This window comes from Amblyomma americanum, chromosome 8, assembly GCF_052857255.1.
Source record: "Amblyomma americanum isolate KBUSLIRL-KWMA chromosome 8, ASM5285725v1, whole genome shotgun sequence".
Taxonomy (NCBI): domain Eukaryota; kingdom Metazoa; phylum Arthropoda; class Arachnida; order Ixodida; family Ixodidae; genus Amblyomma; species Amblyomma americanum.
In genome coordinates, this window is record NC_135504.1 from 74,423,167 (window position 1) to 74,436,379 (window position 13,213).

Genomic DNA, 13,213 nt, shown 5'->3' on the forward strand with positions numbered 1-13,213 from the left:
GGTTGTAATTTTGTTGCTGATGAGAGTGGCTGTTCTGCCATTCTCCTGGCATGAGTATCCTTTTAGAATTGGAGTGCAATTTGTTTCTTGTAGTAGTATTAAATCTGGTGGGGTTATTCGAGTGTTAATGAATTGCTGCAGGAGCCCCTGCTTGCGCCTGTAGCTCCTGCAATTCCACTGCCATATCTCTAGTTTTTGTTGTCCTGCCATGTTGTTGTGTTGTTAGTAGCTCCCTGGGGTTCTGTTCCAAACCTGCGCTCGTTATAGAGGCGGTCCCTAGCGTCATTTACTCTTTGTGTGTTTTGATTCTTTACGTAGTTGCGGAAGCTCTGATCTTGCTGGGCTATCTTTTGATTTAATTGCTGCATCTGCTGCTGCATTTGTTGCTGCACTTGCTGCATGAATGTCTTTAGATCGTCTATTGTGGAGTTTCCTCCTTCGCTAGGTTGTGGAGTTTCTACGTCCTGTTGCGGGGGTGAGGGTGCTCTAACAGGCGAGAAGCCCGCCTTTCGCATCTCCTGCATCTCCGCTATCAAGTCGCTTATTTGTTTTCTAAGCTGTCTGTTTTCCTCTCGGGTTTGCTCCTGCTCCTTTCTAAGATTACTGAGTTCGGCAAGAAGCCTCGCATTTTCTGCTTGTATGTTTGTGTTGTTGTAGTTGTTGTTGTTGTGCGGAGCAAAAAGCGTTTTGGGAGATTAGAATCCACGGCAACAGTAGGCCTAGGAGACCTACGGAGTGCCACCTTCTCCACGCCAAGCAAGGGCACTCCACAGGGCTCCGTAATCTCGACAATGCTCTTCAACATAGCGATGATCAATCTTGCCAAGAAACTCAGCCGAATTCAGGGGATTAATCACGCAATGTACGCGGACATCACCATCTGGACAACCCAAGGCTCACTGGGAGAGAAGCAAGAGGCACTACAAGAGGCTGCCACCTCCATCGAAGAATATACAAGACAAAGGGGACTCAGATGCTCAACGGAGAAGTCCGAGCTCCTCAGAGTAGGCAGACACCCTACGGATGCCCCACTCGAAGTAAAACTAGAGGGCCAGAATATCCCGGAGCAAAAGACGATTAGAATCCTCGGCATGTGGCTGCAAGGAAGCCGGAAATGCAGCCAAACCCTCAGCCTGCTAAGCAAAGCAGCGGAGCAGGTTGGCCGAATGATTAGCAGAGTAGCCCACAAGCGATACGGCATGAAGGAGGAGGACACACTCAGGCTGGTCAACAGCCTAATGGTCAGCCGGGTAACATACTCACTGCCATACCACGTAACCATCAAGGCAGAAAAGGAACAAGCGGAGACGGTACTCCGGAAGGCGTACAAGACAGCCCTTCATCTCCCAAGAAACACCTCGAACGACAAGCTCATGCAACTTGGAGTTAGCAACACCTTTGAAGAACTGAGGGAATGCCAGCTGAAGGCACAAGTACGAAGACTTAGCAACACAACAACCGGAAGGGCGCTCCTGACGAGGTTAGCTCGGGATATCGAAAAGCCGCAAAACAGTAGGGCCGCAATACCAGATCCGCTAAGAAAGAAAATAAGCATAAACCTATCCCCCGAAACATGGACCCGAACCTCCATGTTAACAGGAGACACGCCAGAGCAGAATTTTACGAGAGGCACATGGGGCACAGAGACAATAAAGTCTATACAGACGCCTCCCTCTACCCCCAAGCACACAAAAACTACGCCGTAGCGGTAGTCGTAAACAACCGAGGAGAACACATCACGAGCCTCACAGCCGAAGTGTCCGATATAACGGAGGCAGAGGAGATAGCTGCCGCCCTGGCAGCTAGAGAAGGAAATAGAACAGGGAAATCCCTTAACGTTTTAACATATTCGCAAGAAGCGCGCCGGAACTATATCTGAGGCAGAATTAGCAGTACGGCGCTCAAAATCTTCGGTGGAGCCCCGCTCCCCGAGGAACGACAAACACAAAGTTTAATCTGGATACCAAGTCACGCGGGGATCAGGGGCAATGAATGGGCAGACATCCTAGCTCGAGGAATGACCAGCCGAGCAGGAACGTCGTTATCCCCGGAGGAGTCTCAGGTCGCTTGTGGGGACAGCTATTCGGAATTACTAAACGTATACAAGGGGCTAAGAATCCAATATCCCCCGCCGCATAAAGCATTAACCAAGGAGGAGGCCACAGTATGGCGTAGACTGCAAACCGGCTCCTTTCCTAACTTATACATACTAAACAAGATGTTCCCCACACAGTATAGCGCCAACTGCCCGTGGTGCGGAGCACGACCGACATTATACCATATCACGTGGGAGTGCGAAAGAAATCATGCATTCCACAAACACAAAACACCATGTGCGGAGCAATGGGAGAGCCGGCTCACCAGCTGCGAGCTCGGGGTCCAAAGGGCCCTAGTAGCGCACGCAAGCGAGGTGGCCAGACTCAGTGGAGCCCTGGAATAGGGGCCCACCCACGGCCAAGGAGGACCCAAGCTTCAAGATGAAGACTTCGTCCTCCACCGCTACCACCCCCTAAGAGAATCAATAAAAAGTTTTTCATTCGTTCTTTCTTTCCCCGCTTCTTCCTTTCTTCTTTCACTCCCTCCTTTATCCCTTCCCTTACGGCGCGGTTCAAGTGTCCGCCAATATATTGTCACGTGGTGGTGACGTTGAAGAACACAAAAAGTATGGTGGGGCAACCTGAAAAGGAATGTAAACCAGTAGGCCCCTGCCTGTGCCACTAAGTATAACAGGCTTAACCCAATGTGATATAAATGAAAAGGCCCGAAGGCAATGTTGTGCTTTTGCCACCCGTAGGTGGGAAAATAAAAAAAAAATGAGGGGGTAATGCTACAAAGCGACCCACAGCCGGGGGAGCGGGCCCGGGGAGACTCCCCTGATCTCCCATAGGGCGTAGCGGAGGGGGTGGGACGTAGGTTGTGGGAATGGGACTGAGGGAAGGTTTATGGGTAATGTGATGGGAATGGGGACAGTGAGACATTGACCCTCATTTTATCATTGCTCGACTCCTGTCTGGCCAGGACAGGGATGGCGTCAATGTTGACCAAATGGTGCGGCTCCACTCACGGGTTGCCCGACCACCCAACGACGCAATAGCTCCGACTCGGAGACAGGAAATCCTAACCCGGGGCAGCTGCCTCGGGCTCCTCCACGACTTTTAGGGGTCCGGTTCGGACTTGCGAATCGCTGCCCAGCTACTAACCGTCAAGTGTTTTTCGCGGTTTTTCAGACACCGGAAGTATGTGTGGTGGATCCAGCCAATGGAATTAGACTCCCGGAGACCCACCTGTGCTTCCAACCAACCAACCTTGCACTTATTTCCTCCCATAGCTTGCTCCACACCTACTGAGGAGGGAGTGTTCAGGGCCGGGCTGACCGGGCCACAAGCCAAGAACCTGGCCGAGGTTGAAATAACCCGGGCCTACTCCACCGCTAGTCAACAACATCGACGGTTTTCGCATCGGTCGTACTAAGGTCCCCCGTACCTCGGCGTCCCGCGCTCTAGCCTCACGGCCCCGCGGTCAGCCATCCCTGGCTGCTTCCCCGAGGACATCGCTCCCAAGGAGCCCTTCTGCTGGAAACCCCCGCGCGGACCTGGCCTCTCCGTGACCAGAAAGCGACGCGCCAGCCGGTAGCCACGGACGCCTCCGCGTGCAGAGGCCTTTTGATTTTCGAGCACTTTTCGAGCCCAATTCCGTGAGTCCAACCTGATTATAAAACCAGGCCTGCCTCCGCACAGGCATCGGACCTCACGTGCGCCACTGGCCCACTCAGTCGCTTGGGAGTCGCTGCCACTCCCATGGGGTTTTGCATCCCCAGAGGACGGGCCCCGGCAAGCCCATCCCCACCGCTGGCGTTGCACCGGAACAAAGCCTAGTAGCCGAAACTACACCGGCCCGTATCCGGTGGCAGGGGGGGGGGGGGGGCACGAGCAGGCCGCACAGTCGGATTTCCCCTCCGTTGAAGAACACAGCAGCAATACTGTGAAAGACAAAACTAACTTTTATTGGGCGAACCTGTGCCCACAAAAGAGGCTACACTTACAGCACAAAGGTAGCGGCGAGCACGGTCGGCGATCGTCGAAAATCTGATCCGCGGGTCAAGCGCGTCGGCTGTTATATAGCAGTCGTCGAATGTTCCAGACTAATCGTTGGGACCCGCGTGCCTTCCACAAAGTTCTACACCATTCGCGTCAGGCGAATGAAATCAGATAACATAACGTTCGTCTACAACAGACAGCGAACAGAAGAATCGATGACTTGCCAGAAACTTCGGATAGATGCAGGCGCGTCCCGCGCTGTGCGATAACACTTGTTAGGCGGCGAAACGTGGTCGCCCGATAAAGATAAATGACACGTGTCATTACCCCCTCTTGAAAAGCATCGACCCGATGCTGCAAACAAACGAAATAAAGAAAAGCACTCGTACCAAAGAAAAGAACAAAAATAAGGAAGTTCGTCAGCGTCCGTAAAAGGGTTTAAGGCGCACCACGTGGACCACTTCAGATCGTGCGCGGCGCCGCTGTGAATGCGAAATGCCGTCTGGCACTACCTCGAAGTCCAGTGAGCCAATACGTCGAATGACCTTGTGAGGTCCGAAATAGCGTCGCAATAGTTTTTCACTGAGTCCTCGTTGGCGTATCGGGGTCCATACCCAAACACGGTCGCCGGGCTGGTACTCGACGAAGCGTCGTCGCAGGTTGTAGTGTCGGCTGTCGGTACGCTGCTGGTTCTGGATCCGTAGGCGGGCGAGCTGTCGAGCTTCTTCGGCGCGCTGGAGATAGATAGCGACGTCAAGATTTTACTCGTCAGTGACGTGCGGCAGCATGGCGTCGAGCGTCGTCGTCGGGTTCCTGCCGTAAACCAACTTAAATGGCGTGATCTGTGTTTTTTGTTGCACCGCCGTGTTGTAAGCGAATGTTACGTACGGCAGGACCGCATCCCATGTCTTGTGCTCGACGTCGACGTACATTGCTAGCATGTCGGCGAGGGTCTTGTTCAGGCGCTCCGTGAGACCATTCGTCTGCGGATGGTAGGCAGTTGTCCTCCTGTGACTTGTCTGGCTGTATTGCAGAATGGCTTGCGTGAGCTCTGCTGTAAAAGCCGTTCCTCTGTCGGTGATGAGGACTTTTGGAGCACCATGTCGCAGCAGGATGTTCTCGACGAAAAATTTCGCCACTTCGGCTGCGCTGCCTTTCGGCAGAGCTTTAGTTTCAGCGAAGCGGGTGAGATAGTCCGTCGCCACGACGATCCACTTATTTCCGGAAGTTGATGTCGGAAACGGTCCCAACAAGTCCATCCCGATCTGCTGAAAAGGTCGGTAAGGAGGCTTGATCGGCTGTAGTAATCCCGCTGGCCTTGTCGGTAGTGTCTTGCGTCGCTGACAGTCTCGGCATGTCTTGACGTAACGGGCGACATCGGCGGTTAGGTGCGGCCAGTAATATCTTTCTTGTATCCTTGATAGCGTCCGGGAGAAACCGAGGTGCCCAGCGGTCGGATCGTCATGTAGGGCGTGCAGTACTTCTGGACGCAGCGCCGACGGAACAACAAGAAGATAGTTGGCGCGGACTGGTGAGAAGTTCTTCACGAGTAGGTTGTTTTTTATTTATTTATTTATACTGCGGAGTCGCTTGACTCCAAGCAGGGGTGAACAAAGGTACAAGTAAAAAATAAACAAGATATATATATATATATATATATATAGACTAGCGCCATTCAAAAGCGAACAGATGATGCGAAAAAAAGCAAAAAACAAGGATTTCACATACAAAAGGCTCTCAAATTGTCAACAAACATTTCTACATTCGGGCTATTCACTGCGTGAACGAAGACAATCCACGCTTAAATGCCCTAGGGACAACGTCGGTGTGCCCTTCCAAATAATCGACTAGGGTTTTTAGCTCCGGGTCTCCTCGTTGCTGTTCGGCGAAGTCTTCCGCGCTTATTATTCCAAGGTGGACGTCGTCATCCTCGTCATCTTGCGGCGGCGGGTCAATGGGGGCGCGTGATAGGCAATCGGCATCTGAGTGTTTGCGTTTGGACTTGTAGGTTACAGTGATGTATTCTTGTAGTCTGAGGCTCCACCGTGCCAGCCGTCCTGAAGGGTCCTTTAAGTTAGCTAGCCAACACAATGCGTGATGGTCGCTGACCACTTTGAATGGCCTGCCATATAGGTAAGGGCGAAATTCCGCTGTGGCCCAAACGATGGCGAGGCATTCCTTTTCGGTTGTAGAAAAATTGCCTTCCGCTTTTGATAACGACCGGCTAGCGTAAGCTATCACGTGTTCATGCCCATCTTTTCTCTGGACTAGGACGGCACCGAGGCCTAGGCTACTGGCGTCAGTGTGGATTTCGGTACCGGCGTGCTCGTCGAAGGGCGCAAGTACGGGCGGCGACTGCATGCATCGTTTGAGTTCTTGAAATGTGTCGGCCTGCGGTGTTTCCCACTTGAACTCGACGTCACATTTAGTGAGCTGTGTCAGCGGTTCAGCGATGCGTGAAAAGTCCTTCACAAATCGCCTGTAGTAGGCACACATGCCAAGAAATCTACGCACTGCCTTCTTGTCGATGGGCTGCGGGAACTGTGAGATGGCAGCTGTCTTCTGTGGGTCAGGGTGGACTCCAGACTTGCTGATGATGTGGCCTAGGAACAGAAGGTCATCGTAAGCGAAGCGGCACTTTTCTGGCTTCAGAGTGAGCCCTCATGACTTGATGGCCTCTAGTACTGTGGCAAGTCGCCTAAGGTGATCGTCAAAATTTGCGGCGAAGACAACGACGTCATCCAAGTAAACGAGACAGGTCTGCCACTTCAATCCTGCTAAAACCGTGTCCATCACGCGCTGGAACGTTGCAGGCGCCGAGCACAGTCCAAATGGCATAACCTTGAACTCGTAGAGGCCGTCTGGGGTGATGAAGGCGGTCTTTTCGCTATCTTTTTCGTCAACTTCTATTTGCCAATAGCCAGACTTGAGGTCCATCGACGAGAAGTATTTTGCGTGGCAGAGCCGATCCAATGCGTCGTCAATCCTTGGGAGGGGGTATACGTCCTTCTTCGTGATCTTGTTCAGACGACGATAATCGACGCAGAAACGGAGGGTTCCGTCCTTTTTTCTTCACCAGGACAACAGGGGATGCCCACGGGCTTTTCGACGGCTGGATGATGTCGTCGCGCAGCATTTCGTCGACTTGCTCTCTTATCGCTTCACTTTCTCGCGGCGAAATTCGGTAAGGGCTCTGCCGGAGTGGTCGAGCGCACTCCTCGGTGATTATGCGATGCTTGGCGACTGGTGTTTGTCGAATCCTCGATGACGTCAAAAAGCAGCCTTTGTATCGTCGGAGCAGACTTCTGAGCTGCTGTTGCTTAATCACGGGGAGACTTGGATTAATGTTGTAGTCTGGTTCGGGAACCATGGTCGTCGTGGTAGATGCGGCGGAATCCGAGAGGACAAACGCATTACTGGTTTCCAGAATTTTCTCGATGTATGCGATCGTCGTGCCCTTGTTGATGTGCTTGAACTCCTGGCTGAAGTTTGTCAGCAACACTTCAGTTTTCCCTCCATGCAGTCGAGCGATCCCTCTTGCGACGCAAATTTCACGGTCTAGCAGTAGACGTTGGTCGCCTTCGATGACACCTTCTACGCCAGCGGGTATTTCGGTGCCGACCGAAATAACAATGCTGGAGCGAGGCGGGATGCTCACTTGATCTTCGAGCACACTCAAGGCGTGGTGACTACGAGGGCTCTCCGGCGGTATCGCTTTATCTTCCGACAGCGTTATTGACTTCGACTTCAGGTCGATGATTGCGGCGTGTTGGTTCAGGAAGTCCATACCGAGAATGACGTCTCGTAAACACTGTTGGAGGATAACGAAGGTGGCAGGGTAAGTGCGGTCATGAATGGTTATTCTTGCCGTGCAGATTCCAGTCGGCGTGATGAGGTGTCCTCCAGCGGTCCGAATTTGAGGGCTTTCCCATGCGGTCTTAACTTTCTTCAACTGGGCGGCGATGTGTCCACTCATTACGGAGTAATCAGCCCCTGTGTCCACTAAGGCGGTAACTGCGTGGCCGTCGAGAAGCACGTCGAGGTCGGTGGTTCTTTGTCTGGCGTTGCAGTTAGGTCTTGGCGCCGGATCACGGCTGCGTCGTGTTGAACTGAAGTTGGAACGTCGCGTCGTCAAGTCGTCTTTCGTCGGTGTATTCGTGGCTTCCTGACTTCGTCGGGACGGCGGCGTGTCGTTATTATGTCGTCGAGGTGGTCTCTGCGCCGTCTTCGTCGGCGGCGGAGGATCTTCCTCAGTTCGACGAACAGCAACCGCACCTCCATCGGTTGCTGCTTTTAGTTTTCCCGATATGGGCTCGCAGAGCGGCCCCGTGCTGGGCCAGTGTATGGACGGCGCTGCGGCGACAGGTAGCGGCCTGGTGACGGCGACCGGGATGGCCGTCGAGGGCTCCACTGAGTAGCGGCGAGGTAGTCGGTGACGTGACGAGGGCGTTCGCCTCCCCGAGGGCGCGGTGCGTCGACGGCGAACCCTCGCAATCCCAGGTCGCGGTATGGGCATCGGCGGTACCCATGGCCGGCTTCCCGCAGTGGTAGCAGAGCGGGCGGTGGTCAGGAGCGCGCCAAACGTCTGTCTTCCTCGGGTAGCTGCGCTGGTCGACGGGTGGGCGTGTTGGTGGCGGCGGCGGTGGTCGACGGAATTGCGGCGTTACAGGGTCCTGGCGCGGTCGTGGAGGGGGACCTTGACGGCGGGCGACGGCGGCGTAGGTCATCGCTTCTGGCTGGGGCTGCGATGATTGCGGTTGTACCTCGCGAACTCCCAGCGATCGCAGGACTTCTTTGACAATTTCAGCGACTGAGGCCACTTGAGGTTGCGATGAAGGGAAGATCCTTTGAAGCTCCTGTCGTACGGCTGCCCTGATGGTCTCGTGCAGGTCGTCGGTGGCCAGTGACTGAACTCCGGCGTAGATTGTCGAGTTAGTGCCGCGGTTGTATTGGCGGTTCCGCATTTCGAGTGTCTTCTCAATGCTGGTGGCCTCGCGAAGGAACTCTTCTACGGTCGTCGGTGGGCTTCGTGTCATTGCGCCGAAAAGTTCCTCCTTTACACCACGCATCGGTAGGCGGACTTTCTTCTCTTCGGACATTTCCGGGTCGGCGTGCCGGAACAGACGGCTCATTTCCTCAGTGAAGATTGCGATCGTCTCATTCGGCAGCTGCGCTCTGGTCTCCAATAGAACTTGGGCTCGCTCTTTACGCAGGACGCCTGTAAATGTTTGCAGGAAGCTGCTTCGGAACAGGTCCCACGTCGTCAAGGTGGCTTCTCGATTCTCGAACCACGTCCTGGCGGCGTCCTCCAATTCGAAATAGACATGTCGCAGCTTGTCGTCGCTTGCCCAGCTGTTAAACGTAGCGACCCTCTATACGTTTCCAGCCAGCTTTCCGGGCCCTCATATGTGAAACCGCGGAACGTCGGTGGTTGCCTGGGCTGCTGCAGCACGATGGGGGACGCTGGGGCTGCCATTGGGGTTGCCTCGGCCACAACCTTCTTGGTCTTCTTAGGTAGAAGTCCGTGCTCCGGGGGCAGCTGTTGAAGACGGCGGCTTGCTCGATTGTCCGGGGCTACGTTGGTGTTCTCTTTGCGGTCCGGGCTTGAATCACGGCTTGTCGGGGGCTTCCGGTACATGAACAAAACAAAAAAGAAGCACCTCCACCAGATGTCACGTGGTGGTGATGTTGAAGAACACAGTAGCAATACTGTGAAAGACAAAATGAACTTTTATTGGGCGAACCTGTGCCCACAAAAGAGGCTACACTTACAGCACAACGGTAGCGGCGAGAACGGTCGGCGATCGTCGAAAATCTGATCCGCGGGTCAAGCGCGTCGGCTGTTATATAGCAGTGGTCGAATGTTCCAGACTGATCGTTGGGACCCGCGTGCCTTCCACAAAGTTCTACACCATTCGCGTCAGGCGAATGAAATCAGATAACATAAGGTTCGTCTACAACAGACAGCGAAAAGAAGCATCGATGACTTGCCAGAAACTTCGGATAGATGCAGGTGCGTCCCGCGCTGTGCGATAACACTTGTTAGGCGGCGAAACGTGGTCGCCCGATGAAGATAAATGACATGCGTCAATATGAGACAGATACTGCGCCATTTCCTTTCCCCCAAAACCAATTATTTAACTCTCCTAGAATGGCGCAGACTGAAGCGAGCGCATTGAGGCGCGCTCTATATAAGGCTAATCACGTGGTATGCGGAAGCTCGGCCCGCCTGAAGCCTGGATCAGTGTGTCAGTCATTAAAAATATACAATAAGTTCAGTAAAAATGTGCATCTCTCTTTTGATATCACATTAACCCCCGCATGGGGGGCGGGCCGACCATGGCTATAGTGCAATACCAGGGCAACCCATGGCGCCGCGGGAGTAAGCCCCAAACGCAGCGCCCACTCAGAAAATTTACTTAAACATCTCGGACCCGATGCGGGTCATATCAGATATTAAGCTGACATACGATCTAAGCCAAAAGGCCGAGACGCGATAACAGAATTCTGTCTGTCTGTTGTTGCCAGGAAGAAAGAAAAGGAAAGCGCACAGGCTTGCTCACTGGCTCAAGACGAGCCACAATCGCTACCACGTGCAGACAGTAGGAGAGTTGAAAGATGCGATAGAAAGACAGGATAGTAAAGACGCGCTAAAGACAAGGCCGATCCCGGAGGTAGAGCAATACCGGGCCAACCGATGGCGGGAGTGAAGCATCCTTCAAACTCTCCACCACATTTTCAAAAATAAGTCCAATTGGACCCGTAACAGACACTCTTCCAGGTCCGTACCTTCGCCCAACAGTATTCGGTACAGACATTAGACCCCACCTAGAACGTACCCACAGCAAGCGTAAGTTACAGCTGCCGAAAAATGCACATTTATGAAAGCAATGACTTATGAAATTACAATTTCAAAGCTTTCTTAAATACTGCGCTCATGTACGCCGCAACCTTTTATTTGAAAGCAGCATTCTGTTCATTTGTAGACAGCACAATTCAATATAAACTTCCGGGTTTACAATGGCGGCTGCTTGTGAAAGGGCTGATGCTGCCGGTCGGCGCACAGGCGCGTCCTTCTTGTTCTGTCACGACATTTGTATAGACCTCCTCCATGTTTGTAAACAAACGAGTTGGCGCTGCAGTCGCTAGCGGGCTCGTGGTAGGCAAAAGGCCAGAGAGTGTCGTCGCGGAGAGGTAATAACAATAATAATTGGTTTTTTGGGGAAAGCCGTTAGGGAAGGGATAAGGGAGGGAGTGAAAAAAGAAAGGAAGAAGGAGGTGCCGTAGTGGAGGGCTCCGGAGTAATTTCGACCACCTGGGGATCTTTAACGTGCACTGACATCGCACAGCACACGGGCGCCTTAGCGTTTTTCCTCCATAAAAACGCAGCCGCCGCGGTAGGGTTCGAGCCCGGGAACTCCGGATCAGTAGTCGAGCGCCCTAACCACTGAGCCACCGCGGCGGGTCCGCGGAGAGATGTTGAGCGCGGGTTTTCAAGGCTTGCAGGCGCGTTTTCAGTTTCTGCGAATCACAGCAATGGTTGATGTTTACAGCTTAGTGATTTCTTGAAGTACACGAGCTCGCGTTGGCCACGTGCGGCGTATTCAGAGAAATAGTTCGCCACTGTGTATTGTATATATATGGTTAGTAGTAAACAGAAAGCGTTTCTGCCATTGATTTCTACGCTAGGCATTGAATAAAATAGGAAGTTTTTGACACTCTGCTCTAGCCAGAATGATTTTGCTTCGGGACAGTAGTGAGAGGATGTGCTGGCGTTCTTTCGGCGGAGCAGACGTGCGCTCACCGTCTGTTGACATACGTAGGTGTCGTGCTGTGCGAAAAGTGGGGACAGCGTCGTGTCCTTATTCTCCTCTAGCTGTCCCGCTTAAGCGCTGTTTTTATCCGCAAAATCACGCACCAGCCAGGCCGACTTCTCCGCTTGTTAAACTGGTCAATTTTGTGAAAAATTTTGATTTCTGCAATTTCCTTTCTTTGCCCTGGGGTGTTCTGTTTCGTGACGAAAAATTATAGCAAAATATTCCCTAGAAATTTATAAAACACACTTTCGAGATGCGGTGTTGTCGAAAATTGTGACGGAATTCCTTTGAGGCTTTCTTTGAGTTCAGGGCCGCATTTCTTTGACCAAAGCGGAAGCGAAGAGGCCAGAAACGAGGAAATTAATAAACGTTAATTATAAGGTTCGTTTTCTGACCTTTCACATTTTCTGCTATTGGCATCACTCACACCTTCGTAATTTCGTAACGCATGAAAATAAAATGGTTCTATTTGTCGCAAACGATTCCTGAGACGTTGAGGAGTGTAATTTATCTCTCGATTTTTTTTCCTACACGTGCAGTATTATGTTCGTTATTAGAGAGTTTTAGTTTCACGTACGTAGAGGGTTCACGTACGCAAACGTGAGAAGTCTACGTAGCGTGCACGCAGGTGGTTTGAAACCCTTATAGTTACACTATAGTGAACTATTCTAGTTACACGTACGCGAAACACGCCACGCGTTACGCCTAGCGCCATCTACTAAGGAACACAGACACTGGTTGTAGCCAAAATCATCCAAAACAAGTCATTAAGCGAAGCCATTCATAGCGAGACCGTTGCTATGACGACGATCAACGCTACTTCGTCAGGCTTAGCAGCTGAAAAATCGCCCTTCTGTCTGAAAAACAAAAGCTATTTGTCGCTTGAAACCTTATGCGAGGGTAAGAATGGGCAAATCGAAGGCGAATACAGCAGTTTAGAACACCATATCGCCTCGAGGGATTAGCGACGAAGCTGTTATCGCCGTGAAGCGGCGGGCAGGGTGCCGCCATGTTTGTCAACGCTACGTACGCAAGCAACAAGACCGCAACGTAAAAATCCGAATCTCACGTGCGTACGTGAGACTCGCTCATACCCTTTGCGTTCTGCGCATGCGCACTGGTCACCCGTAAGAGCTCTACGTACGTGAAGCCTCCACGTACGTGAAACTAAAACTCTCTATTTTTGTAAGAAACGTTTTCACGTAACCATGCATGCATAAATACATGATCATCTAAAAAAAATAATAGCGTCATATACAGAACAGGGCTTTGTGAACATGCTGGCATAAAAAATTTGCGCAATTTTTACTCAATTAGTTAAGACCTTGAGGTGACTTGACGAGGGTGTTAATTATAATT

The 13,213-nt window shown here is 52.2% G+C and overlaps 2 pseudogenes; both read right to left on the minus strand.

The window, feature by feature from the left end:
• Positions 1 to 977: 977 nt before the first annotated feature.
• On the minus strand, positions 978 to 9,675 carry LOC144102503 (uncharacterized; annotated as a pseudogene).
• A 685-nt stretch (positions 9,676 to 10,360) lies between these two features.
• Positions 10,361 to 10,535, minus strand: LOC144102880 (U2 spliceosomal RNA; annotated as a pseudogene).
• Between the last annotated feature and the right edge of the window lie 2,678 nt (positions 10,536 to 13,213).